The sequence below is a fragment of the Chrysemys picta genome, chromosome 16 (genome assembly GCF_011386835.1).
Source record: "Chrysemys picta bellii isolate R12L10 chromosome 16, ASM1138683v2, whole genome shotgun sequence".
NCBI lineage: Eukaryota > Metazoa > Chordata > Testudines > Emydidae > Chrysemys > Chrysemys picta.
In genome coordinates this window covers 5,165,273-5,192,140 of record NC_088806.1, presented here as the reverse complement: position 1 = coordinate 5,192,140, position 26,868 = coordinate 5,165,273, and the positions used below count along the sequence as shown (strand labels likewise).

General features: G+C 52.9%; 1 pseudogene; it reads left to right on the top strand.

Moving 5' to 3' along the window:
* Positions 1–2,908: 2,908 nt before the first annotated feature.
* On the top strand, positions 2,909–25,008 carry LOC135976045 (arachidonate 12-lipoxygenase, 12R-type-like; annotated as a pseudogene).
* The last annotated feature ends 1,860 nt before the right edge of the window (positions 25,009–26,868 follow it).

The window sequence follows — 26,868 nt, the reverse complement described above, 5'->3', positions numbered from 1 at the left end:
CAGATAGCATAATCATAATCAGCAAATCATAACCTTTCCATAGACACCTTACATGACAACCTTTGTACAATATTTGCTGCAAATATAGAACAGTGGTTGCAACAATGATCTATACGGTCACAGTTTATGTCAATAACGTCACAGTGCTCTCCTTGGAGGAGCTATGGAAGTGGATTGGGAGCAAGAGGTTTTGAATTTTTTTTAGAGGCGAGCAGCAAAGGCAGCAGCAAAGCTGGGAATCACAACCCCCTGTTGGTTGTGATTCCCAGCTTTGCTGCTGCCTTTGCTGCTCCCAGTGCTGCATCCACTGAGCCATACTTCCCATTTGACAGGCAGGAAATAAATTGCTTTTGGAAATTTTCTTTCTAGGCCTCTTAAAAGGGCGCAAACCCTGCAGCCACCTGCGTGGAACTCAGAGGGAGGAGCACAGGCTGCAGGAGGGAAGCATTTGGAGGCGGCATCTGGAAGTCAGTCTGTGTGCCCATGGCTGGAATGGCACTGCCAGAGGAGCGTCTATAGAAATAGCTCTCTTAATAAAGAACTGATGTACTCATACAAACACAGCATCCTCTCCTGTTATTACCCGGCACGTGGCCCATGAAACAAAGCCCAGCTGGACTTTCCTTTGGCAGGTCACCTTTCTAGATGACTCACGAGCAACCACCAGGAGCTTCCAGACTGAACTGTGGCATAGCATGGGCCAGGAAGTTATTGCTGTAGAGGGCCCAGAACTTGTCGTTGTACTGGATCTTCTAGAGCAGTGGTTTTCAAACTTTTTTTCTGGTGACCCAGTTGAAGAAAATTGTTGATGCCCACGACCCAACAGAGCTGGGGATGAGGGGTTCGAGGTGTGGGAGGGACTCAGGGCTGGGGCAGAGGGTTGGAGTGTATGGTGAGGGATGTGGGGTGGGGCCGGGAATGAGGGGTTCAGGGTTTGGGTGGCTTAGGGCTGGAGCAGGGGGTTGGGGTGCAGGAGGGGGTCAGGGCTCTGGGCTGGGGTGCAGGCTCTGAGGTGGGGCCAAGGATCGGGTTTGGGGTGCAGGAAGGGGTTCTGGGTTTGGGGGGGCTCAGGGCTGGGGCAGGGGATTGGGGCACAGGGCTGGGCACAGGGTTACCTCCGGCAGCTCCCGGTCAGTGGCGCAAAAGAGGTGCTAAGGCAGGCTTCTCGCCTGTTCTGGCACTGCAGACTGCACTGCGCCCCAGAAGTGGCCAGCAGCAGGTCCGACTCCTAGGCGGAGGATTCTCGCCCGCAGGCACCGCCCCCTGTCCAATGCAGAGCCAGTGCTTGGGGCAGGGGCAGCGCGCAGAGCATCATGGCCCCTCTGCCTAGAAAACAGACCTGCTGCTGGCCTCTTCATAACCTTTCCCCTGATACCTTACAAGGCCTGCTTTATATGTAAGATCACAATTATATGAAAATGAGGAATATGGATGTTACAGTACGCTCCCCCAAGGTATAGATGTCACTGCCAGGTGCCCCAGAGGGAATGAACAGAACAGGGCAATTATTGGGTGTCTGGCAAACAGAGGCTAGTGGAACCTTAGAGCATAATGGGGTTGCGTCCCAGACAAACTCGGCTAACGACCAGGGACAGACCTATCCTCCAGGAATTTAGCTAATCTCTAAAGTGTCATATTTCCAATTGGAATTTGTTTGGTTTAAGCTGCCAGCCATTGGTTCTTGTTCTGACTTTTGCCACAAGGCTTCAAAGCCCTTTAGTTCCCGGGATTTTATGGCTGTTACACAATACAACAATCCTCTCTTTCATAAGATAAACCATGTCAGGCAATTTCTGCAGCCCTCAAATCACTTTTGGTGGATTAGAGATGGGGTATAGGGTTACAGTTATGGGCAGGGGTTAGTTTTACAGTTATGGATGGGGTATAGGGTTGAAGTTTTGGTTAGGGGTTAGATTTAGGGTAAGAGATGGGATATAGGGTTACAGTTTTGGGTAGAGGTTAGTTAGTTAGGGTTAGGGATGGGGTATGCGGTTACAGTTATGGGTAGGGGTTACTTTTAATACTTGGAGTGAAGTTTAGGGTTGAGTAGGGGCTTAGGGTAAGAGTTGTGATTAGGGCTAGTATGTTGCTTTTTACCCCTTTTGATAACAGGAGACCAAGGTGGCATGGCACAATGTGGGAGGGGCCCTGATCTGGATTCGGGTCTCTGCAGCACCTGGAGGCCGTGGTCTCAGCTGGGACCTCTAGGCACTACGGGAATTATATCAATAGTGCAATGAACTGACATCCAATAGAAAAGGAAATACATTTCCGGTGATGGATAACTCACTTGTGGAACTCCCTGCTGCAGGAAATAATTGACGTCCAAAAGCTCACGTAGCCTCAGCGCGCTCGCCGAATTTTTTCCCTTGTCATATGTCACTTTCCAAAGAACCCAAACCAACTTTAACTGCACCTTCGTGCAAGCCCATGAGTCATATCGTGGCAACAAAAGGACCCTCCACTCCGGCGGACTCCTTGTCATGGAATCAGTGTGAAATGGGTGGCCTGCCCCTGTATGCCCTTTGATCTAGTGGCAACGTTCATCCCAGCTATAAATCACAAGTTAATGAGGATTCTGACGAGGCTGGGACCTTTTGCAATGTGATTTGGGCAAGCACTTCCTGGCTGGAACAGCTTGCAGGCAAGACACCAGCGCAGCCACAGAACAGTGTGTCAGGTGGGGAATGGGTCTGGGGAGCTGGGTAGGAGGCTGCAAGGGAGGCGTGGATCCAAATAAGAGTGCAGGGGAATTCAGAGAAGAACCACGGGAATGATGAAAAGGTTAGAAAACCGGCCTTGGAGTGAGAGACTGAAAGAGCTCGATCTATTTCACTTAACAAAGGGGAGGTTAAGGTGTGACTTGATCCCAATCTATAGATACCGACACGGGAACAAATACTGGATCATGGGCTCCTCAGTCCAGCTGACAAAGTATAACGTGATCCAGAAACTAGGCAAACTGAGACTGGAACTAGTGGTGAGAGCAATTAACCATGGGGACAATTTACCAAGGGCTGGAGTGGATTCTCGGCACCTGGCAGACCCTCTCAGCAGGGTTGGATCTCGCTGCTTGCCTGCCCCCATCTCACACATTGTAAACTCCAGGGGGTGGGCTGGGATTAGCTTTCCTTTCTAGTGGCCCCTGGCATCCTCGGGCTTTCAGGATAATCTCTGGCAGGTTTCATGATGGTTTGGGAGGGATGCTGAGGGATGGTGCGTGTTAGGGGGTTTTCCCTTCACCCCCATCCCCGGTTCTTGCCACGTGGACAGAAAGCAGAAGACCAGAAGTCCAAAGTGCAGGCAGTGTGATATTTATTGGGGTTAGTTCCAAGCAAACACCCATCGCAGAGTCTATTTCCCAGGGCTCTGTTCCCAGCTCTGATGCTGCAGAGCCCAGCCTGTGTCCCTGTTCCCCATTTCCCCACCCCCCCTTAGCAGCCCCAAATATACCAGCCGTGCACGCCCCTGGTCCCACCCCTTACAGCTTATGGTCATATTCCGTTTGAGGGGGCGTGGGTCTGGGGTCTTCGTCCCACCGCTTTTGTACCCCATGGAAGGGTGTAATGGCGTGGAGGACTCACCTCCTGCTGGTTGCTCCAGGGATTAGCTCAGTCCAGCTCCAGCATGCCCTCAGCAGGCGGTGTCCTACCCGTTGTCTGGTCTACTCCACTGTTTCAGACCCGCGTTGCTCCCCCGCTCGGTGGGGTCCTCTTCAGGACACTGCCCTCCGGCAGTGCCCACTACTTCTTCCTCAGCCCCCTTCTGGGGGTCACGGCAGTCCTGTGGCTTGCACCCACCACAGCAGCCAACCACAACCCAAAGTCTGGCCCCTTACTGCAGGGGCAAGTTGCTATCTGTATCGGCCCTGCTCCTCCGCGGCCAGGTGCAGTGCGAGGGGGGGACCCAGGCCCGCCTGCTACTCTGGGTCCCAACCCAGGGACCCTCTAGCAGCAGCCTCCCTACCCAGCCTACCAGGTAACAGGCCAGAGCTCCCCCTCTGCTCTCCTGAGCCTGCCCAGCACTGCTCTAGCTCCGGTGCTATCCCTGGGAGCTCGTCCTCCTCCCTTGCTTGTTGCGGAGAGACTCCCCTCTACTCTGCTGGGCCACTCCTTATATCTGCTCTGCCCCAGCAGCTGCCTCCCGTCCGGCTCTTAACAAGCCTCGCCCTAATTAGCTACAGGTTTCCACAGCTTCCCTGGCTGCTTCTGCCCCACCCCCGGCTGGAGTGGGCCACCTGCACCACTACAGCAGGGTAAGGTGTGAGGTTGTGTCCTGGGCAAGGCCAGGCTCTTCTCTGGCTTTTAGTGTGTTGTATGCCTCCCAGGGCCAACTTTAGGAAGTGCGGGGCCCGATTCGAACAGTTTTGACGGGGCCCCGGCAGGGATGACTGAAAAAAAAAAAACGTAAAAAAACACGTGGGGCTTGTACTCACCGGGTGGCACTCCTAGTCTTCGGCGGTGGGTCCTTCACTCGCTCCGGGTCTTCAGTGGCACTGAAGGACCTGCCGCCGAAGTGCTGCTGAAGACCCAGAGCGAGTGAAGGACCCGCCGCTGAAGTGCCGCCAAAGACCCGGAGCGCTGCCGGGTGAGTAAAAATTAACAAGGAGCCTCTAGTCAGGGAAGGGATTCTCAGCCACTTGCCCCCACCCCAGCGGCCCTGCCACTGGGCCCTCTTAGGCACGGGGCCCGATTCGGGGGAATTGGTGAAATTGGCCTAAAGCCAGCCCTGATGCCTCCCCCGCCCCAGCCCCCATTGTCCCTCCTAACTGGTTGCTTGATCTTGGCTGGAAAGAGGAGCCAGGCAGCCTCCCAGTGTATGCTCGTAGATTACACTCCCAGCACGCCCTGTAACATTTTAGTTCCACCTCTTACCACCCCATCTGGCTGTGGGAGATGTAACACGCCATGTCTTTTTGATCCTTATACTAATATGTGGGAAGGAAAGACAAAGTCACACCCCAAATTCTATTTCAGGCTGACAAACAAGCCTATATCCTAACACTCCATCTCCTTTTTCTTTTCTTCTGGGATCCGCTGGCCCAGGTATCCCGGGAAAAGCCTAGGACATATGGCAACACATTTCCTGATAGGGCCAGGCATCAAAGTGGAATGTGTTAATGCTCCATTTGCCCCACTGCCCCCTTTGCTCTGCACCTTCCCTCGTACGGACATCCATATTCCAATGAGTATGTCAGAAGCCCCATAATGCTGTGTCTGAGAAGGTCGGGTCTGGGTTGTGTCACACTGTGATGGAGGGCCTCTTCCATGACAATTAGTGGTTGTACCTTGTGGGTCTGTGCCCCCCTTAACCACTGCAGTAGATATTGCAAAATTAGCATACTTAACAACAGGCCAATAGCCATAATAATCCACAGTAACATCGGGATCCCTGGTTATTGTAATATAGTCCAACATCCAGGCCACCACCAGAACTGCTCCTCCTCCTCTGACAGGGTCAAGGTCTTTTAACACCATTCTGGAGTGTATGTTTTAAATCTGTCCGGTTGTTGGCAGTGGCAGCGAGCTGCTCCTGCAGGTTTCGCGTGCTGTTGTCCGTATTATGAGTCCACGGGATATTCACAGGCAAATGGGGTATTGTCCACACCGGCTTGAGCACTTGGTATGGAAGTGTTCGCTTGTTCGATTGCACACAGCAATGAGTTCCACAGATCCATTTGTGCACCCTAGTTCCGACGGGAGCATGTAGATGTGCCTGCCAACCCTTCACCCTGTCCCCGGTTCTTGTCACACGGACAGAAAGCAGGCGGGCAGCAGGCCAAAGTGCAGGCAATGAGATGTTTATTGGGGTTAGTTCCAAGCAAGCATATCCAGAGCTCTACACACCGGCAGTGTCTGTTCGCCCCGTGTTCCTCTTCCCAGCCCCGATGCTGCAGAGCCCGGCCTGTGTCCCCCTTCCCTATTCCCCACTCTGCATCCTTAGCAGGCCCACATATACCTGCCGTGCATGCCCCTAGTCTTTGTCTTTTGTTTACACATATTAGTATAAGATATAAGCGTATCAAAAAGTCACACCCCAAATTCTATCTCAGACTGACAAACAAGCCTATACACTGACCGTGTGTGAACACTTGCGGATAGTACTGAAATAGTTAACAGCACTGGCATTTCTACAGCATTGCTAACTCACCTGACTTTTTTGCGCATCATGTGATCTTTGGGAAATATAATAAAGCCCCAAACACCTGGAGTCATGTGAATCTGTGAGAATCTAGGTTTTGATTTTTTTTTTTTTTAAACCTCCATTTCTTCCGTTTGTGGGGCAGAAAAAAAATCTGGAAAATGTGACCTCTTATATTAATATTATTATTAATAATATAGATAAATAAATAATGGGACATTCAACAAAAGCAGTGAAAACGTAATCAGATTAAAGGGCTTTACATTCACCCCAGGATTCACTGCTACTAATTGGAGCAGTTTAGCAGGGTTGAGCAGAGGGATTAAATCATTCAATAAATCATTGTAATATCATCCAGATTTCCACTTCCTGCAATAAACAAGGGTTGTCTGCCCTGCGGTTCCTGCTCCCCAGCCAGTTCCCAAGTGCCTTAAGCGAGGGAGACCCTCACTCGTGGGAAGGTTAATACAAAATGTTTCTCTGTGGGTTCTCACTCAAACTGAGCGGCTTTCCGCAACACGGTGGAAGATGGGATACCGGGCTAGATGGGCCCATTGGTCCCATCCAAGTGCAGAAGTTGCTGTATTCCTTTGTGGAATCACAGCCTGGTGTCTAAAGAGACAGAAGAGAAGCTGACAAACTGCCATCGATATATTTCACAGTAGACCCTAGAGGCGAACACCCTGACTCACGATCTTCATCTACTCGGAAAACGAACTCAGTCTCCTTTTCACTAGTATTAGATCTCACTGCAGCGGCATTAAGTGCCATGCCAGCCCCGAGCTGCTGCTTCTTTGGGATGGCAGGCCTGGTGTTTTGGTGATTAACAAGTGTCAGGGGCTGGAGATCACAGGGGAACAGTTCGTAGGGATAGCCAGGATGTTGATCAGTATTGGAGACTTCCAGGGTGATGCTTGGAGTTTTCATGGTGGGCCGGAAGATCTGGTGCATGGGGCCAGGTCAGCGGGTTGGGTGGAGATCAGGTGAGGCAGTGGGACAGGGACAGGCGAAGCTGTGGGGCAGGGCCTGGTGAGGCAACAGGCATCAGTCTGTAACTCAGCCAGCTTCCTCTGGCTCTTGGGGTCTTCATATGGTCTGGGTACCCACAGAAAGCGTGACCAGCCTAGCCCCGGGGCTGCAGGTTCAAGGAGGGGCAGCGGCTTAGGAGTGCGCCCAAGGACCTGGCAGGCTGGGGTTCAATACTGGGGCCCGGCACAGCCATGAGGAGTGGGGTGTGACTGGTTTGGTCACAGAGACCCCCTTGAGATGGTCACCTGACGTGCTGAAATTACCTCTGAGCCCGTTTTCCCTGCCAGCTTGGGACTCCAGAACCCTGCCTTGTTGAGCCAGACACACTAGCCTGGTGCAAACACAGACCCAGGTCCGAACCACGTCCCCCAAAGCTGCAGACTTAACTGAAAACAGCTCAGCAAGTGCTCCTGTCTCCAGCACCCAGACACCCAGCTCCCAATGGGATCCAAACCCAAATAAATCTGTTTTACTCTGTATAAAGCTTATGCAGGGTAAACTCATAAATTGTCCACCCTCTATAACACTGATAGAGAGAGATGAACAGCTGTTTGCTCTCCCAGGTATTAATCACTTACTCTGGGTTAGTTAATACACAAAAGTGATTTTATTAAGTATAAAAAGGAGGATTTAAGTGGTTCCAAGTAATAACAGACAGAACAAAGTAAGTTACCAAGCAAAATAAAACAAAACATGCAAGTCTAAGCCTAATACATTAAGAAACTGAATACAGGTAAATCTCACCCTCAGAGATGTTCCAATCAGCTTCTTTCACAGACTAGACTCCTTCCTAGTCTGGGCCCAATCCTTTCCCCTGGTACAGCCCTTGTTAGTTCCAGCTCAGGTGGTAACTCCAGGATTTCTCATGACTGGCAGCCCCTTTTGTTCTCTTCCACCCCCTTTTATAGCTTTGGCCCAGGTGGGAATCCTTTGTCTCTCTGGGTCCCCACCCCTCCTTCTAAATGGAAAAGAACATGATCACATGTCATTGTAAAACTTCATTACCCACTTGCTGGCATACACTATACAGGAAGGCTTACCAATAAACAGAGCCATTTACAACCAGTTGTCCTGCTTAATGGGAGCCATCAAGATTCCAAACCACCATTAATGGCCCACACTTTGCATAATTACAATAGGACCTCAGAGTTATATTTCATATTCCTAGTTTCAGAGACAAGAATGATATATTCATACAAATAGGATGACCACACTCAGTAGATTATAAGCTTTGTAATGATACCTTACAAGAGAACTTTTGCATAAAGCATATTCCAGTTCCATCACACCCACACTTATAAACATATTTTAATAAAACATACGGAGTGCAATGTCACATGGGGTGCGCCTCTCATTAAACCGCAAGGCATGGATGGCGCGGGCTGAGCCCACAGTAGAGGGCTTGGATGGGCAGGGGGCAGGACTTCAGCCTCCGCTTTAATTGAGGCCAAGCTTAGATGCACACGGCTGCTCTGACCCATTTCTGGCAGCTTCTAAAACATGGTGGGTACCGCTAGAGGGATTTAAAGGGATTGTGCCCTTCTCTTATACACTGCTAGGCTATGCTGAGGTACCTCAAGCTCTAGCCAAACAGGTAAACCTTGACCTCTACCTCCAGGCTAATGAAAGGCAGGTGCTGAGTAGAACAGTAGTTGCAACAATGACCTGGCATATCTGTCTTTTATGGAGACTTCTACATAATCGGGGCACAGAGGCCAACAAGTATTTTATTTGTGGGGGGGGAGAAAAATGCTGATGGTTAACCCCTGAGTTGCTGGATTAATCCCCGAGTCACACCCTCACGCTCCGCTTCCCCCCACCCCGCTACAGGTGGAGGAGTTCAAGCTGTGCTGCCGGCACTGGCTGGGGGACATTGTCCTGGTGCGGCTCCACAAGGAGCCCTACTCCTTCTACCCCACCAACAACTGGTACTGCAGCTTCGTGGAGGTCGTCTCCCCACACGGCCAGTGCTACCGCTTCCCCTGCTACCAGTGGATCGATGGTTACCGCACACTGGAGCTGCGGGAGGACAAAGGTAGGGGGCTGCGGGCTGGGGGCAGGGCATGGGGGCTGGCCTGGTGCCTTTTGGAATCAAAGCGAGCTAGTTATCCTGGTACACATACCTCTATCTATCCATCCCCGTACATCACCCTCTGTCTATCCATCCCCATACCCCCATCCATCTATCCATCCCAGAACACCCCCTTTACCTATCCATCCCCATACATCAGCTCTATCTATCAATCCCCATCCACCCCTCTATCAATCCCAGTACACCCCGTCTACCTATCCAACCCCATACACCCCCTCTGTATATCCAATCCCATACACCCCCTCTGTCTATCCATACATCCCCATACACCTCCGCTACCTATACATCCCTGTCCACACCACTATAGCCATCCCCATACACACCCCTCTATTATTCCATCCCCATACATACCCCTCTATCTAACCATCCCCATCCACATACACCCCTCTATCTATCCATCCCAGTACACCCCTTCTACCTATCCATCCCCGTCCACACCCCTCTATCAAGCCATCCCCGTCCACACCCTTCTATCTCTCCCTCCCCATACACCCCCTGTCTATCCATCCCCATACACCCCCTCTTTCTATACAAAACTGTATACCCCCTCTATCTATCCAACTCTGTACACAGACCCCTATATATCCATGCCTGTACACACGCCTCTATCTATCCATCCTTGTACATAGCCCTCTATCAATCCAACCCCATACACCCCCTCGATTTATCCATCCCCTATACCCCTCTCTATCCATCCATCCCCATACACCTCCACTATATATCCCTCCCCATCCACCCCTCTATCTATCCATCCCCGTACACACCCCTCTGTCTATCTATCCACGTGCACACCCCTATATCGATCCATCCTCATCCACACACCCCATCTATCCATCCCTGTACACACCCCTCTATGTATGCATCCCTGAACACCCCCTCTATCTCTCCATCCCCATACACACCCCTCTATCTCTCCATCCCCATACACACCCCTCTATCTCTCCATCCCCATACACACCCCTCTATTGATCCATCCCCATACACACCTTTCTGTCTATCCAACCATGTACACGCCCTCTAGCTATCCATCCTTGTACACCCCCTCTAGCTACCCAACCCCATAAACACCCCTCCATCTATCCATCCCTGTCCACACCCGTCCATCTCTCCATCCCTGTTAACACTCTTCTGTCCATCCATCCCCATACACCCCCTGTATCTAAAAATCCCCATACACTCCTGTATCCATCCATCCACATACACCCTTGTATCTAACCATCCCAGTACACCCCCTCTACCTATCCATCCCTGTACACACCCCTCTATCCCTCCATCCCCGTACACCTGCTCAGTCTATCCATCCCCGTACACACCCCTCTATCCATCCATCCCCATACAACCGTTCTGTCTACCCATCCCCGTACACACCCCTCTATCCATTGATCCCCATTGTAGTGGGGTGGTTACCCACTCCTGCCCTGAGGGGTTTAAAACAGCCCTGGAGGAGGGCTGTGGAAGGGCAAGGGGCCTGGGCTGATTGGGAGGAAGCAGGCTCAGCTGGGCCACGCCCCAATCGGGCCACAGCAGGCCTGTATAAAAAGGTGGGGAGCCAGGAACTCACATAGTCTCTCTCAGCGTTCAGAGAGAGAAGGGCCTGGCTGCAGGGAGCTTAACCAAGTACCTGGAGTGGAGCAGGGCTGGGGAAAGGCCAAGGGAGCCAGGGAGCTCTGGCCTAGGAAAGCTTCAGCCTGCAGGCCTGGTAAGGCCTATTAGGTACTGGGTTGCAGGGGGCAGCCCATGGGTAGGCAGAGGCAGCAGGTCCGAACCCCTTTGCCTGTGATGAGTGGCTGATACTGCAGTCTGCCCCAGTGAACGAGGGCTAGATGGAGACTGGGCAGTAGCCAAGACTGAGGCGAAGTGGGGATAATGGGTGGGAGTTCCCCTGGGAGGGGAGACCCAGAACTGTGGGGGTACTTCCAGGGGGCAGCACCCCAGACAACAGGACACCGGGTCCGGGAGGGACACGGGGGGCCAAGTGGTAGCGGGACATCGGCCTGCAGAGGGCGCTCCAATGACTGGAGAGCTAATTCCTGAGACAACCAGAAGGAGGTGCCGCAGCGGTGAGTCCTGCACCCTTACACCCATCCGCACCCCTCTATATATCAATTCTCATCCACCACTTTATCTAATCACACACACCCCGCCCCGTCTCTCTCTCTCTCTCTCTCTCTCATATTCTTTCCCTCACCCAGGCCAGACAATTTGTAACAATGCCGATTCCCCATTGCTGCTGGAGCAGTGGCAGGCTGAGCTGAAGTACCGATGCGAGTGCTATGGGTGAGTGAGACCCTGGTGGGGGTTGGGGGAGCTCCCCGGGGCTCAGGGCTGTGCAGTGTCCCGGGGGTGGTAGGAACCGCAGGACAGGTAGGCCTGTGACTGCAGCTGAGGGATTGTCGGGGCAGCAGCAGGCCAGGGCTAACGTTCCCTGCTGTCTCTCCCTGCCCAGGTGGAAGGAGTTCGCCCCCGGACTGCTTCAGTGCCTGGATGTGGACAACATCATTGAGCTGGACTGTAACATCATGTACTCCTTCACCAAAAGCACCAACTTCCTGCTGCGTGGGGTGAGCACGTGAGTGCTGCTTCCCCACGGCCCAGACTGGTTCCCAGCACCTGCCCCTAGAAACTAACCCCAACACTGTACAGTAACCGTAACCCTGTGCACAACCCTATACACTAATCCTAACCCTGGACACAACCCCGTACACTAACCCTAAGTCTCTACCCTAACCCTGTACAGTAAATGTAAACTTGTACACTAACTCTAACCCTGTGCACAACCCTGTACAGTAACCCTAACCCTGTACACTGACCCTAACCCTGTACACAATGCAGTACACTGACCCTAACCCTATATACTAACCCTAACCCTGTACACCAGTGGTTCCCAACCTTTTTTGTCTGGCGGGCGCCAGACAACGAGCCACAGAGGACCGTGGTGGCAGACGAGCATCCGCCAAAATGCCGCCGACAAGCAGCAACATCAATAGGCATCGCCGCCGAAATGCCTCCGAGAAGCAGCATCATCCAGAGGCTTCGGCACCGAAAACTGGTGGCATTTCATCGGCGACACCTCTGGATGCTGCTGCTTCTCGGCGGCATTTCAGCGGATGCTCGTCCACTGACCAGTACGCTGGCACACTTAGGCCTGGTCTACACTACGGGTTTAGGTCGACTTTAGCAGCGTTAAATCAAATTAAGCCTGGACACGTTCACACAACGAAGCCCTTTCTTTCGACTTAAAGGGCCCTTTAAACCGGTTTCTTTACACCACCTTCGACGAGGGGATTAGCGATAAAATAGACCTTTGCGGGTCGGAATTGGGGTAGTGTGGACGGAATTCGACGTTATTGGCCTCCGGGAGCTATCCCACAGTGCTTCATTGTGACCGCTCTGGACAGCACTCTCAACTCAGATGCACTGACCAGGTAGACAGGAAAAGACCCGCGAATGTTTGAATTTCATTTCCTGTTTGCTCAGCGTGGAGAGCACAGGTAACCACGCAGAGCTCATCAGCACAGGTAACCGTGATGGAGTCCCAGGATCGCAAAAGAGCTCCAGCATGGACCGAACGGGAGGTACGGGATCTGCTCGCCATATGGGGAGATGAATCAGTGGTAGCTGAACTCCGTAGCAATAAAAGAAATGGCAAAGTATTAGAAAAGGTCTCCAAGGCCATGAAGGACCGGGGCCATAACAGGGACACACAGCAGTGCCGCGTGAAAATTAAGGAGCTACGGCAAGCCTACCACAAAGCCAGAGAAGCAAATGGAAGGTCCGGGGCAGAGCCGCAAACTTGCCGCTTCTACGCGGAGCTGCATGCCATTCTAGGGGGTGCAGCCACCACTACCCCAACCATGTGCTATGACTCCGTCAATGGAGAAACACACAGGGAAGAGGGTTCGGGGAACGAGGAAGATGAGGATGGAGGTAATGTAGGTAGCTCACAGCAGCAAGGAAGCGGAGAAACCGGTTTGCCCAACAGCCAGGATATGTTTGTCACCCTGGACCTGGAACCAGTAACCCCCGAACTCACCCAAGACCCTCAGGACACACAGGAGACCTCTGGTGAGTGTACCTTTGTAAATATTACACATGGTTTAAAAGCAAGCGTGTTTAATGATTAATGATTAATTTGCCCTGGCAATCGCGGCCAGTACAGCTACTGGAAAAGTCTGTTAACGTGTATGGGGATGGAGTGGAAATCCTCCAGGGACATCTCCAGAAAGCTCTCCTTCATGTACTCCCAAAGCCTTTGCAAAAGGTTTCTGGGGAGGGCTGCCTTATCCCGTCCGCCATGGTAGGACACTTTACCACGCCAGGGCAGTAGCACGTAGTCTGGAATCATTGCATAAGAAAGCATGGCAGCCTATGGTCCCGGTGTTTGCTGGCATGCAGACAACATCCATTCCTTATCTCTCTTTGTTATCCTCAGGAGAGTGATATCATTCACGGTCACCTGGTTGAAATGGGGTGATTTTATTAAGGGGACATTCAGAGGTGCCCGTTCCTGCTCTTCTGAACAGAAATGTTCCCCGCTGTTAACCACGCGGTGGGGGGAGGGGTGAAGTGATCATCCTAGAGAATCAGGTGTGTGTGTGGGGGCGTGGTTTACTTGGGTTTGTGCTGCATGTTAACCCGGAAACCGCAGCCCCTCCTTTTACATTGAAAACCCATTTTAAATGGCCAACCCAATTCATCCTTGATATGGGAAATGCGCTGCTGTTTGAAACCATTCCCGCATGTTAAGAAGGTTAAAAAAGCCAAAAGACTGTGGCTTACCATGGCTGCCTGCAAGCCGAAATATGTTGCCTGGCACTGTGTGAGTGATCTCTCATACCAAACCGGCAGGCAGAGGAAAAATGCGACCTTGTAACGAAAGAGTGTACCCATCGTTCTCTAAAATGTGTCTTTTTTAACCACCTCTCCCTTCTCCTCCACCAGCTGCAAATGTTTCTCCTTCACAGAGGCTAGTGAACATTAGAAAGAGAAAACGGAGGACGCGGGACGATATGTTCATGGAGCTCCAGATGTCCTCCCACGCTGATAGAGCACAGCAGAATGCATGGAGGCAGTCAATGTCAGACATGAGAAAAGCACAATATGAACGAGAGGAGAGGTGGCGGGCTGAATGGCGGGATGAAAAGAGCAAGTGGCGGGCTGAAGATGATAGGTGGCGTCAGCTTGCATACAGACGGTAAGAGTCAATGCTCCGTCTGCTGGAGCATCAAACTGATATGCTCCAGCGTATGGTTGAGCTGCAGGAAAGGCAGCAGGAGCAGAGACCGCCGCTACAGCCCCTGTTTAACCAACAGCCCTCCTCCCCAAGTTCCATAGCCTCCTCACCCAGACGCCCAAGAACACTGTGGGGGGCCCTCCGGCCACCCAGTCACTCCACCCCAGATGATCACCCAAGCATCAGAAGGCTGGCCTTCAATAAGAGTTAAAGTTTTAAAATGCAGTGTGTCCTTTTCCATCTCTCCTCCCCCACCCATCCCAGGCTACCTTGGCAATTATCCCCCTACTTACGTGAGGAATAAATAAAGAATGCATGAATGTGAAAAAACAATGACTTTATTGCCTCTGCAAGCGGTGCTCAAAGTGGGGAGGGGAGGGTGGAGGGGAAGTAGAGTGAACCGGGTCGGGGAAGTAGAGTGGAGGTTGGTTTACAGGGAAGTAGAGTGAACCGGGTCGGGGGGGGTTGGAGGGTTCATCAAGGAGAAACAAACAGAAGTTTCACACAGTAGCCTGGCCAGTCACAAAACTCGTTTTCAAAGCTTCTCTGATGCGCACCGCGCCCTGCTGTGCTCCTCTAACGGCCCTGGTGTCTGGCTGCGCGTAATCAGCGGCCAGGCGAGTTGCCTCAACCTCCCACCCCGCCATAAATGTCTCCCCCTTACTCTCACAAATATTGTGGAGCGCACAGCAAGCAGCAATAACAATGGGGATATTCTTTTCGCTGAGGTCTGAGCGAGTCAGTAAGCTGCGCCAGCGCGCTTTTAAACGTCCAAATGCACATTCCACCACCATTCGGCACTTGCTCAGCCTATAGTTGAACAGGACCTGACTCCTGTCCAGGCTGCCTGTGTAAGGCTTCATGAGCCATGGCATTAAGGGGTAGGCTGGGTCCCCAAGGATCACGATAGGCATTTCAACATCCCCAACGGTTACTTTCTGGTCTGGGAAGAAAGTCCCTTCCTCCAGCTTTCGAAACAGACCAGACTGCCTGAAGACGCGAGCATCATGTACCTTTCCCGGCCATCCCAGGTTGGCGTTGGTGAAACGTCCCTTGTGATCCACCAGGGCTTGCAGCAGCATTGAAAAGTACCCCTTGCGGTTTATGTACTCGGTGGCTTGGTGCTCTGGTGACAAGATAGGGATATGGGTTCCGTCTATGGCCCCACCACAGTTTGGGAATCCCATTTCAGCAAAACCATCCACTATTGCCTGCACGTTGCCCAGAGTCACTACCCTTGATATCACCAGGTCTTTCATTGCCCTGGCAACTTGGATCACAGCAGCCCCCACCGTAGATTTGTCCACTCCAAATTGATTCCCGACTGACCGGTAGCTGTCTGGCGTTGCAAGCTTCCACAGGGCTATCGCCACTCGCTTCTCAACTGTGAGGGCTGCTCTCATCTTGGTATTCTGGCGCTTCAGGGCAGGGGAAAGCAAGTCACAAAGTTCCATGAAAGTGCCCTTACGCATGCGAAAGTTTTGCAGCCACTGGGAATCGTCCCACACCTGCAGCACGATGCGGTTCCACCAGTCTGTGCTTGTTTCCCAGGCCCAGAATCGGCATTCCATGCCATGAACCTGCCCCAGTAACACCATGATTTCTACATTTCTGGTGCCTGTGCCTTGTGAGAGGTCTATGTCCATGTCAATTTCCTCATCACTCTCTTCGCCGCGCTGCAATCGCCTTCTCGGCTGGTCCGGGTTTCGCCTTGGCATGTCCTGGCTCTGCATATACTCCAGGACAATGCGCGTGGTGTTCATAGTGCTCATAATTGCTGCGGTGATCTGAGCGGGCTCCATGGTCCCAGTGCTAGCTATGGCGCCTGGTCTGAAAAAAGGCGCGAAACTAGTATCTGACGGACCAGGAGAAGGAGGGAGGGCGGGAGGCAGGGAGGGCCGAGTGACGACATGGCGTACAGGTACAGGGAATTAAAATCAAGAAAGGTGGCTGTGCATCAGGGAGAAACACAAACAACTGTCACACAGAATGGTCCCCCCAAAGATTAAACTGAAAACCCTGGGTTTAGCAGGCCATTGATTTGACGGAGGGAGGGGGAAGCAAATGAATACAGAACAAATCTATTTTTTACATCTTAAGACGACGGTGCAGCATGACTGATAGCTCTCGGCATCTTCTGGGTGCTTGGCAGCAAATACTGGGAGCTTGGCAGTTAGTGTACTATGATGGCCTTCAGGCCTATTGCACGATCTGCTGCTCAGGGAAGACTCTGCTAATGTGCGATGATCCAACTTGTAATAGGACGGTTACCAGTCGTAATACACCATCTACTGCCAAAAGGCAAGGGGCTGGTGCAATGCAGCCCTACGGCTGCCAGCACCCAGATCGCTGATGAAGGCTACCAGTCTACTGCACCGTCTACCACCAAAAGGCAGTTAGCTGCTGCTGCTGCGTAGCAATGCAGTCCCACGTCTGCCGGCACCCAGATGACATATGGTGACGGTGAGCTGAGTGGGCTCCATGCTTGCTGTGGTATGTTGTCTGCACAGGTAACCCAGGTAAAAAGGCACGAATCTATTGTCTGCCGTTGCTGTGACGGAGGGGGAGGGGCCTGACGACATGTACCCAGAACCTCCCGCGACACTGTTTTGCATCATCCGGGCATCGGGATCTCAACCCAGAATTCCAATGGGCGGCGGACACTGCGGGAACTGTGGGATAGCTGTGGGATAGCTACCCATAGTGCAATGCTCCAGAAGTTGACGCTAGCCTCGGTACTGTGGACGCGGTCCGCCGACTAGAGCACTTAGAGCATTTTATGTGGGGACACACACAATCGGCTGTATACAACCGATTTCTATAAAACCGGCTTCTATAAATTTGAACTAATTTCGTAGTGTAGACGCTACAGTGGGCGCCGCATTGGGGACCCCTGCTGTACACTAACCCAGTCCTATACAGAACTGTGTACAGTAACCCTAGCCCTGTACAGTAACCCTAACCCTGTACAGTAACCCTATAGACTAATTCTAACCCTGTACACTAAACCAGCCCTATACACAACTGTGGCGGTCCACGTCCCCAAGGGTATGAGCGGCGTGGACTATCCGCCACTGTCCGTAAAATAGCCCTTTTGTTCAGGGCAGTGTGGCCTAACAGCCAGAGTCTATGGCATCCCCTTTAAGGCAGGGTGGCGTGGCCTCACGGCCGGAGTCTATAATACGGCCCTTGGCTACAGGGCAGTGGGGCCTACCGGCCAGAGTCCATAAAGCAGTCCTTGGTGGAGGGTAGCATGGCCTCACAGCCAGAGTCTTTAGCATTGGGGTGTGACAGCCCCAGTAGGGGGGTCCCGACCCGGGGCCCTTACAGTGGCGTAGTGGCTTGCCACCAACTCAGCGGGGGGTTCCAACCAAAACACACTGAGTTTCCCTGGGGGAGGGGGGGAGGTACCACTCAGTCACCCTCCCGGGGTCACTTCCTACCAGGCTCTCCGTTGGGGTCTCCCAGGAGTTGTCGGGTCCTCGGTACTCTGCGGATCCGGTCATCTCCCAGGTCTCCTCCACTCGCCGAGGTGCAGGCGGGCCGTGGACAGCATCGCTTCCCAGTGCAGTCAGTGGCTGTGGCTGTGGCTGTGGCTGTGGCTGTGGCTGTGGCTGTGGCTGTGGCTGTGGCTGTGGCTGTGGCTGTGGCTGGTCTTCTGCAGGAGCTCCCCCAGCAAGTCCTTCTCCTATGGACTCCAGCCCAGAATGAGCTGGTCTCCCTCCCTTTATACTCCTGTAGCACTTGGAGCATGCCCAGTCTTCCCAGGGAGGTGGGACTTCCGCTGCCAGTCCCTAGGGCTTAACTCCTTCCGGGTTAAGGCAGGGTGGTCTGACCCCACCACAACAACACTATAAATTAACCCTAACCCTGTACACAACCCTGCACAGTAACCCAAACCTTGTATACTAACCCTAGCCCTATACACAACCCTGAACACTAAGCGCAACCCTGTACAGGTTTCAGAGTAGCAGCTGTGTTAGTCTGTATCCGCAAAAAGAACAGGAGTACTTGTGGCACCTTAGAGACTAACAAATTTATTTGAGCATAAGCTTTCGTGGGCTACAGCCTGCTTCATCGGATGCATAGAATGGAACATACAGTAAGGAGATATATATACACATACAGAGAGCATGAAAAGGTGGGAGTTGCCCAACCAACTCTAAGAGGCTAATTAATTAAGAGAAAAAAACTTTTGTAGTGATAATCAAGATAGCCCATTACAGACAGCTTGACAAGAAGATGTGAGGATACTTAACATGGGGAAATAGATTCAATGTGTGGAATGGCTCAGCCATTCCCAGTCTCTATTCAAACCCAAATTGATGGTATCTATATTCCATATCAATTCAAGTTCAGCAGTTTCTCATTGGAGTCTGTTTTTGAAGCTATTCTGTTGCAAAATTGCAACTTTTAAGTCTGTTACTGAGTGACCAGAGAGGTTGAAGTGTTCTACTGGTTTTTGAATGTTATGATTCCTGATGTCAGATTTGTGTCCATTTATTCTTTTGCATAGAGACTGTCCGCTTTGGCCAATGTACCTGGCAGAGGGGCATTGCTGGCACATGATGGCATATATCACATTGGTAGATGTGCAGGTGAACAAGCCCCTGATGGTGTGGCTGATGTCACTTGAATAGATATGTGGACAGAGTTGGCATTGGGCTTTGTTGCAAGGATAGGTTCCTGGGTTAGTGTTGTGTGGTTGCTGGTGAGTATTTGCTTCAGGTTGGGGGGCTGTCTGTAAGCGAGGACAGGTCTGTCTCCTAAGATCTGTGAGTGAGGGATCATCTTTCAGGATAGGTTGTAGATCTCTGATGATGCGCCGGAGAGGTTTTAGTTGGGGGCTGAAGGTGACAGCTAGTAGTGTTCTGTTATTTTCTTTGTTGGGCCTGTCCTGTAGTTGGTGACTTCTGGATACTCTTCTGGCTCTGTCAATTTGTTTTTTCACTTCAGCAGGTGGGTATTGTAGTTTTAAGAATGCTTGATAGAGATCTTGTAGGTGCTTGTCTCTGTCTGAGGGATTGGAGCAAATGCAGTTGTATCTTAGAGCTTGGCTGTAGACAATGGATTGTGTGGTGTTTCCTGGCTGGAAGCTGGAGGCATGTAGGTAAGTGTAGCGGTCAGCAGGTTTCCGGGATAGGGTGGTATTTATGTGACTATCGCTTATTAGGACAGTGTCGTCCAGGAAATGGACCACTTGTGTGGATTGGTCTAGGCTGAGGTTGATGGTGGGATGGAAATTGTTGAAATCATGATGGAATTCCTCAAGGGCTTCTTTTCCATGGGTCCAGATGATGAAGATGTCATCAATGTAGCACAAGTAGAGTAGGGGCATTAGGGGACAAGAGCTAAGGAAGCGTTGTTCTAAGTCAGCCATAAAAATGTTGGCATACTGTGGGGCCATGCGGGTACCCATAGCAGTGCCGCTGACTTGAAGGTATATATTGTCCCCAAATGTGAAATAGTTGTGGGTGAGGATAAAGTCACAAAGTTCAGCCACCAAGTTTGCCGTGGCATTATCGGGGATACTGTTCCTGACGGCTTGTAGTCCATCTTTGTGTGGAATGTTGGTGTAGAGGGCTTCTACATCCATAGTGGCCAGGATGGTGTTTTCTGGAAGATCACCGATGGATTGTAGTTTCCTCAGGAAGTCAGTGGTGTCTCGAAGATAGCTAGGAGTGCTGGTAGCGTAGGGCCTGAGGAGAGAGTCCATATAGTCAGACAATCCTGCTGTTAGGGTGACAATGCCTGAGATGATGGGGTGTCCAGGATTTCCAGGTTTATAGATCTTGGGTAGCAAATAGAATATCCCTGGTCGGGGTTCTAGACGTGTCTGTACAGATCTGTTCCTGTGCTTTTTCAGGGAGTTTCTTGAGCAGATGGTGGAGTTTCTTTTGGTAACCCTCAGTGGGATCAGAGGATAATGGCCCGTAGAATGTGGTGTTAGAGAGCTGCCTAGCAGCCTCTTGTTCATATTTCAACTTATTCATGATGATGACAGCACCTCCTTTGTCAGCGTTTTTGATTATGATGTCAGAGTTGCTCCTGAGGCTGTTCATAGCGTTGTGTTCAGCACGGCTGAGGTTATGGGGCAAGTGATGCTGCTTTTCCACAATTTCAGCCCGTGCACGTTGATGGAAGCACTCTATGTAGAAGTTCAGTCTATTGTTTCGACCTTCAGGAGGAGTCCACGCAGAATTCTTTTTTTGTAGTGCTGGTAGGGAGGATACTAACACACAGAATCTTGTATACTAACCCTAACCCTATACACTAACCCTAACCCTATACATTAACCCTACACAGTAACCCTAACCCTTCATCAAGACCACCCCCTTCCTTGAGCATGGGGTCAATGTGTGACTGCTGGCTCCCACAGCCCAGGTCATTCCCAGAGACTAAACCCAAACCCTAGCCACAACCCTAACCCTGTACTATCTCCTTTCCCTAATCCTACCCTAACCCATGTCCCATACCCTTTCTCTCACTCTGCCTATGCCCTATAGTCCTTCCCTAGCCCTAACCTGACCGTGTAGCCTAGCGCCTTTCCCTAACCTTCTGACCCTTCAGCAAGACATCCACCTTCCTGCGGTGTGGGAGGGATGTGTGTGTGCAGCCCAGCCCCCAAGGCCCAGCCCCAGGGACTAACTCCTAACCCTGCTCTATACCCTAACCCTTATCCCTAGCCCTACTCTATACCCTAACTCTATTTATTCCCATACACATCCATTCTCTCTCTCTCTCTCTCTCTCTCTCTCTACATCCCCACCCATTAATCTAGCTGTCCATCTATCCATCCCCAAACACCCCCTCATTCCATATTACTCACTCTAGTCCTTGTAGTAGGGGAGAAGAGCTTGAAAACCCAGGTGTAACCAATGCAGCCATGCTGCCTGAGTCTGCCGAGAGCCTGAGCCCATTACTCTGTCAGGGGGCAGCTTCCCCGAGCGTGGCTCCACTTTGCCACTAGTGCATCTCTGGGGGGAAGAAATGCGGGACCCTATTCGTTATTCTCGGGGGAAGAAAGGGCCATCCCCCAGGGGGCTCTCACATGTCTCTCTGCCCCCCCCCCCCAGGCAGGTGGAGCTGCGGCTGAAGGGTTTCCTGAGCTGAACCAACTCCTGGACAAAGCTGGCCGACATCAACAAGGTTTTCTGCTTCAACAAGACCCCGATCACAGGTAGGTGACCCCCCCCACCCCACCCAAGCCCAGCTTGCCTGGGCCCACGGGAGCACCCAGAGCAGGGTGATAGGGACGGGTGTGATGCAAGTGGCTAGAGACCCCAGTGCTGCTTGTGCCAGGCACTGCCCAGACCCCCCGCCCCGAGCTGAGGGACCCCCTTGTGCCAGGCACTGCCCAGGCCCCCCATCCCCTGACCGGGGAACCCCTTGTGCCAAGTGCTGCCCAGACCCCCACGGAGATTGGGCGCCCCTCATGCTGGATCGTTAGCCCCGTTCTCCAGCAGGGGGAGGCCGTTGGCCCCGAGAGATGCCACAAGCTGCCCCAGGAGTCCCGGGCAGGACTCGAACCCGACTCCCCTGAGTCCCGGCCAGGCACGTTAACCCTGTGGCTGCCCTGCCCGTGTCCCCCCAGAGTACGTGAGGGCGCATTGGCGAGAGGACAAGTTCTTTGGGTCCCAGTTCCTGAACGGGGTCCACCCGATGGTGATCTGGCGCTGCACAGAGCTTCCCTACAACTTCCCTGTCACACCGGCCATGGTGGCCTCCTCCCTGGGGGAGAGCACCAGCCTGCAGGATGAGCTGGAGGTAAGTGGGGCGCTGGGGCCCCCCATGGGACTCGGATGTGATCTGAGCTCTTGCTCCGGCTCCCTCCCCAGCATCGCTCCGGGCATGAGCAGCCATGGGTCAGAGGTGTCCAGCTGGCCCAACTCCAGAGCCAATGGCCGTGCTTGCACTGGCCACTCGCCTCCAGGGGCTAGTCCCAGGGTACTGCTGTGGGGAAGCTCACAGCATGGGGAGAGGGCACTGCTGCAGGGAAGCTCACAGCACTGGCATCCCAACTTTCCCCCATACCCTGGGGTCCCTGTCCTGCATCCCCGGATGCGTTGGCCCACACAGTCTGCTCTGGTCCCCTGTGGCTAGTGTCAATGGGCATCTTTCCATTGGAGTCAATGGAGTCAGATACCAGCTGGTGTCAATGGGCATCTCTCCATTGGAGTCAATGGGGCCAGAACCCGACTGGTGTCAATGGGCATCTCTTCATTGGAGTCAATGGGGCCAGATCCTGGCTAGTGTCAATGGGCATCTCTCCATTGGAGTCAATGGGGACGGATCCCAGCTGGTGTCAATGGATGTCTCTGCATTGGAGTTAATGGGACCAGACCCCAGCCGGTGTCCATGGGGGTCTCTTGATAGGAGTCAATGGGGACAGATCCTGGCTGATGTCAATGGGTGTCTCTCTATTGGAGTCAATCAGGGCAGACCCCAGCTCATATCAAGTGGCCCTGCAGGAGGGGTCATGACCCCCAGATGGGGAGCAAGATGTCCAACCCCATAGGGACAGGGTGGCCTGAGTCACGGTGGTGGGACGGGGCTGTGGGGTGACTGGGAATGGCCCCACCCTGGGAACGGGCAGAGCGGGGAGCTGGTGCGGGGTGGAGATGAGGCCCGGAGCAAGGGAGCGACTCACCGGGGGAGGCTCTGGCAGAGGGAAGCATCGAACCCAGTTCTAGGGGTCCCAGCACCAAGGCCGTGGAGGGGTCCACAGCCGGGCTGGGTCCGTGACGCCTGTTCTCCGCAGGCTTCCCCTCGTCCCTGCAGAGCATCCCCGAGCTCATCAAGTACTTGACCATGTGGATCTATTGCTGCTCGGCCCGGCATGCCGCCCTCAACAATGGGCAGGTAGGGAGAGGCCAGCCTGGGGGCTCAGGGCCCCATTCCCTGCCCCCTACAGGGCCCTGGGGTCCCACCACCGACACCCCCACCCTGCCCTGCACAGCGCCCTGGGGTCCAGCTACCGACACCCCCACCCTGCACCCCCCACACAGCGCCCTGGGATCCAGCCACTGACACCCCCACACTGCACCCCACCCATGGGGTCACAGGGTCCTGCCACTGACACCCCCACTCTGCCCCCCACACCACTGACACCTCAATCCCCAGGACCCTGCTCTAGCCCCCAATCCCCCACCCAGCACCCTATCCCAGTGAGACCCCAGACACCTCAGGACCCTGCCCCAGACCCCAGGCCCCTCCCCCACTGCCGTACTCAGCACCCCGACCCTTGATTCTCCCACCTGTTGCCTCTGGGTGAGACTGTGACCAAGCCCTAGGTGCCCAGATCCCTTGGCTGAGCAAGACCTTCCCTGTGTTGGTGCCCCCTGGGTGGGGTGAGGAGGGGATCCTTGGCTGGACTGGGGGATCCCTGGCTGGGCTGGGGGGTCCCCAGCTGGGATAGGCCGGTCCCCACTGGGGCTGGGGGATCCCTGGCTGGGGGGGGTGTCTCCGGCTGCTCTGACTACGGGGGGTCTCTCTGGGCCGCAGTACGAGCTCGGAGCTTGGATGCCCAACTTCCCAGCCACCATGAGACACCCCCCACTCCAGGCCCAGGGCACCACCTCCCTGGAGAGCTACCTGGATACCATCCCGGAGGTCAACAGCACCAGCCTCATCGTCTTCACCCTCTGGGTCATCTGCGAGCCGGGGGACTCGGTGAGGACACGGGAGATAGAGGGCTATGTGGGGCAGGGAGCGGGGTGGGCTCAGCAGGGGGCGCTCTCCCCTGCCAGGCAGGGCTGGCCCCAGGGTGGCACTAGGGGGTGCTGTGGGGCAGGGAGCGGGGCGGGGTCTCAGCAGGGGTGCTCTCCCCTGCCAGGCAGGGCTGGCCCCAGGGCAGCACTAGGGGGACTGTGGGGAAGGGAGCGGGGCGGGGGCTCAGCAGGGGGTGCTCTCCCCTGGCAGGCAGGGCTGGCCCCAGGGTGGCGCTAGGGGGCACAGGGCTGCAGCTGGGGGTGTCTCTTTAATGAGCCGTTCAGCTGAGTTCTTCCCCCCCTTGTTGGCTGCACTTTGGGGATTCCGTTCAAATGCCCAGAAATTCCATCGTGTTGTTTCAACCAGCCGCAGGATTCTCCTTCTCTCCATGACCTGAACTCTTCCCAGTGTTGCTATGCAGCTGTTAAACACCTGCCCCATGCTCCAGGGCATGTGAGGGATCCATGTGTAAACAGTTGCCCCGCCCCAGAGGTGGCTGCATCTCAGCGCTGGGCGAGGGGTACCTGTATAACCAGTTGCCCCAGTCCCAGAGGTGGCTTCATCTTAGCACCGGGCAAGGGAGCCCTTCCCTGCTGTCCCTCACCCCTCTCCCGTTCCCTTGCAGAGATCCCTGGGCCACCCTGACGAGCACTTCACGGAGGAGGAGTCCAAGCGGCTGATCGCAGCCTTCCAGGGGCGCCTGGCCCAGATCTCCCAGGAGATTCATGAGAGAAACAAATCCCTGCCCATCCCCTACTGCTACCTGGATCCCCACAAAATCGAGAACAGCACATCCATCTGAGCCCGACTGGAGAGACCCAGGGATGGGCACCATGCGGCCGCTGGCAACTCTGTCCCCGAGATCCTGTCCTGGGAGCAATAAACCACAGCCTGGCTCCACTCTGAATGGCTGATTCCGTCTAGTGGGGTGTGACATTACTGACATAACCTGTGACCGTATAGATCATTGTTGAACCACTGTTATATATTTTCAGCAAATGTTGTACAAAGGTTGTTGTGTAAGGTGTCTATGGAAAGGTTATGGTTTGCTGGGTATGATTATGCTATCTGTGTGTGTGTGTTGTTTTTGTAGTTGAAGTTATGAATATTGGCTATGTACTTGTATCTCAATTTGTTTTGATTCTAAGTAGCCTCAGTGAAGCATTTGGTCAGCTTCCTGAAAAAGGACTATTCTCAGTAAGTGCCCAGTCAAGAAACACTTAACTGACAATGGACTTTGGGAGATGCCAATCCACATCTGAGCTTTCCTGGGAACATTCAAACTAACATGTAAACAATGGCGCCGGCCTGCAAACTGAGTCATCCTTGGACATGTGACTTGCCCACGTGACTCCAGACTCCATCTTGCTACTCTGATTTTCCTTTCTTGGTAGTCCATCGAATCCGATGATGACAAATCTGTGCAGATCATCAGTTGTTGGTCTTATGGTGTGCCCTCTGGTGACTGTACAAGCCAATTCTAGAGGTGCACATTTTGCTGCAGATGGTGCATGGGAAGTTCGCGGTCAATGGATTGTGCGCTGCTGATGCTCTGTGATGTCGTTCGCGTGCCTCTTGTAGACACCGGCAACGGTCTTCCTCAAAGGCGATGCAGGTATTTCTGACTGTTGCACACCATTGTGTTCTGTCGCTGGTGGCGTCCTCAAGGTCCCTAGGTTTGATACTGCTGTAGTGCAGATTGGCTTTGATGGTGTCCTTGTAATGCTTCCGTGGACAACCTATATGCCGAATGCCTCGGGAGAGCTCACCATACAGAAGCTGGCGGGGGATTCTGTTGGCATCCATGCGGCTGATATGACCGGTCCAACGTAGCTGTCACTTCATGATCATCATTTCGATGCTTGTCATCTGGGCTGTCTCGAGGACCTCGAGATTGGGCACTTTGAGAACACAAGGTGTCTTTCCACGAGCAAGAGACTATAAAAGGTTGCTGCATCTCCTCCTCTTGTCTTCAATCCTGCTTCTTGCCTCTGGAGGGACTTTGCTACAAACTGAAGCTCTGAACAAAGGACCGAATGACCCATCCCAGCTGTGGAGGGACTCCAGAGACTTGATTTGAACCTGAAGTTTATTCCATCACTGCTACAAGCCTGAGCCAAGAACTTTGCCATTACTGGATGTAATTGATTCCATTTAATTAATTCTAGCTCCCATCTATATCTTTTTTCTGGACTTGATTAACCTAACTCTGATGATATTTTTGTAGCAAATTTCAATACATTGGGGATTTTTTCCCCCCTGAACATTTCTTATATTCCATTTTTTCCCTCTAAATTTATCTTAAACCCACCTCCCCCGCCCTAAAATCCAATCCATTTATTTTTCTGAATTATTTAGAAATCCACAGATCCTGGAGGGAAAGTTGTGGATCCCAGAAATTGGGGGAGATGTTACCTGTACTCCCAAATATGGCTCGCATAGAAGCAATTCCGTGCGCAGAACTGCAGAGCTGGTCATTAGGGCTGGATGGAAATAAATAAATAAACAATTCCCCTCCCCCGCCTCTGCCCCCCAAAAAAGAAAAGAAAAAATTAAAACAAAACATTTTCAGTTCTTCAGTGGAAGCCTCCAAATCATCGACAAAAAATATTCAACCCCCCCCGCTCAGCCCTAAATACAGAATACTCAAAATGTTCATCAA